Source organism: Polistes canadensis, unplaced genomic scaffold, assembly GCF_001313835.1.
Source record: "Polistes canadensis isolate GaletaPanama2010 unplaced genomic scaffold, ASM131383v1 scaffold_523, whole genome shotgun sequence".
Classification (NCBI taxonomy): Eukaryota; Metazoa; Arthropoda; class Insecta; order Hymenoptera; family Vespidae; genus Polistes; species Polistes canadensis.
In genome coordinates, this window is record NW_014570070.1 from 18,920 (window position 1) to 21,682 (window position 2,763).

General features: G+C 28.2%; 1 long non-coding RNA gene across 1 annotated transcript; it reads right to left on the reverse strand.

Annotated features, from left to right (window-relative positions):
* Positions 1–1,185: 1,185 nt before the first annotated feature.
* Positions 1,186–1,820, reverse strand: LOC106792650. The gene is made up of 2 exons (XR_001382326.1): positions 1,711–1,820; positions 1,186–1,544 (listed from the first exon to the last, which is right to left on the reverse strand). It is a non-coding gene; the product is annotated as an uncharacterized LOC106792650 (long non-coding RNA).
* Positions 1,821–2,763: the final 943 nt, after the last annotated feature.

The window sequence follows — 2,763 nt, forward strand, 5'->3', positions numbered from 1 at the left end:
TTGATAAAGATTTATATATATTAAAATTAATAAGTATAAYTTCATTTATTTATTTATACGTGAGGAAGAAGAAGGGTTTAATTAAAATAGGAAATATCGCTTTGYTCGTTGGTTTCTCTGTAAATTTTTCGCTGGTTGTCTAAAACGTATCGTCGTAGGCGTCCAGTGAAAGAATAGCACGAGTGTCTTTGTGATGTACCCAGCAGGGCGCGCTTAGCATCGGTTTGAAAAGTGGGGAGGCGAGATAACATCACGATATTCTCAATATTCTCAAAATGATTAAGCCGTGTATTTCAAATATAAAAATGGTACAAAAATCGTTATCACGTTGGGTGCCACTCGAATTCTGAAGGACATTCTCGTCAGGCCAAGCTCGTTATTTAGTATTTAATAAATGTAAAATTAATATAAATAACTTCAAATAAATTTAAAAATAAAGACCAAACATATAAAATAAATAATTAGCAATAATATTAGTTTTCCCTGTGACATTTAAATTATTGAAATTTGTACCGGTAATCGCAGGCTAAGCCGATGGTTCGCACAGTAAATTAGAAGTTGCCGGAATATATAAAATTCCATTCGTGGACAATTCATATCCTAGTGCAATCATTTTTCTTCGCAGCCTATACTCCTTTACAACGTTCTTCATTAATTTGTGTATTGTTTTCCTTATTTTCYTTATTCTTCTTCCTTCGAAGACGATATTTTTTACATTTCTTTGCATTTGTTTTAGGCATCTCGACAATTTTAACAGAAATTCAAATGTATACTGATCCTAGTCAAAATCACCAAAATGTAGATATCAGTCCACACTAAATATAAGGGAGTTATATCAAACCACTTCATGCGTCAACAGACATGGTGCGGTAATAGCACTAGGTGCTGCTTCGATGATTTAAGTCAAGAAGCACTTGAGTACCATTAGAACAGGGATGGGTGACCGCTTGAGAAGAAAAATTTGAGATCGCTTTGCCCGCGCATCGTAAAATTCACTTTAATGACTTTTTCCCAAACGCCCCAGAAGAAGTACAATGTCAAAAATATTTCTTGTTTTAGTGCAATGATTGTTGTATTAAAAAAAAATKTTTTTTACGATTTTTTCTCTTGCTACAATAAAATTTTTCTATTTAATAATATATCCAAWTGTGTAACTTACAAATTACAAATATAATAGCCATGATACTTTTAATATGTCTTTATTCTTTTAATTTTTAATTTAACATTTATTTTCCAATTATGTTACATTATTTATAATTTTCATTATATTATTCATAAACAAATTTGACATATAATATTGGAATAATATTTTTATATTATTATTAATTTTTTATTCCTTAATTTAAGTAATAACTTTTCGGCATTTAAAGCGTCGATCATATTTATATCCTTCAGGACACTTTAGGAGTGGAGCACCGATTATGGTAGCTGTAGGTTCTGCGAAGCTCGAACTATATGCATGACCTTGTACTGTGCTTGTTGAGTAAATGATGAAGATTAAAAATACACAAACTATTGAAAGATAACGCATGTTGATTATTTCCCTAAAAAATTACAAAATAACAATATTTTTTATTTCAGAAAAAAAATTTACTTTCTGCTTCATATTTAATATATTATTAAATTAATCAGATAATTCCAATGACGTGATAAACTATTAATGAAATCATTTAATTTTCGTTAGTAGCAATTAATTATTACTATACTTACGTAAACTAAGATGGTCGGAAAGTTCAGAAAATTCAAAGTTATTTTTTCTTTTTCTAAGAATAACGAAATTTTGTTTTCTAAGTCGATGCAGTTGTGTTGCTGGAATATCTGCTTTTGCACTTAGCAAAAATCGTATTTATACCTTAGAAAGTAACATAATATTCTATTGTTTATTGCGTTATCATGCTTTGAGGACGTTAAATTTATTTTTAGAGATTTAGAATTTTAGGTGAATGCAATTTTTCGTAGCACGTTTTCTATTTTTATTATTATATGAATTTCCTTGAAAATATTAGTTTGATTACCGGCACGTGGTAACTTTTACTGTCAAATATTAAAACTTTCAATGATTCATCGTTTTTCGTCTCATTCTTTTTATTAACATTATACTTTGTTCAAACAAATCTGTTTTGGRTCTGATAAGATTGAAAATAATCTGAAAAAAATTATATTTCATTTTTTTTTCTCTTATTTTTACTCTCTAAAATTTGTATTACATTTATTTAAATCCGACAAAAAGAAATTTAATATGTAATATAACATTATGTAATGATAAAAATAATAATAATAACACACGTAAGTTGGGCGGGTAATATTAACCCCTCATAAAAACCGACCCTGCTTGTCATAAAAACCGACTAAAAGGAAGACTTTCTAGGGAGGGAATATAAATAATAATAAACATTGAAACTTTAACCAAGTTAAGTGCAATTTTTCTATATACAGACGAATATGATCATTAGTATCTAGTTTGTCTCTTTTTCTTCTTCTTTTAACACAACTTTATCCCTCTTTTATTTAATCTTTTTATAGATATATATTTTGCTTATTTTTTTTTTGTTTTTGAAACACGAAAAATTCAAATACTAACAAACTATAAATTATCTATATATTAATCGCCAAGAATTTTTGCGTGACGAAGTAATCTCAATCGTATAATCGTACAAATCGGACAAATCGTATATGTATATTTAGATCAAAAATTATGCCAAGTATAAAAATTTACTCGGTTATTATTTGCGATGACTCGGCACTTTTTAGAACGACCTAATT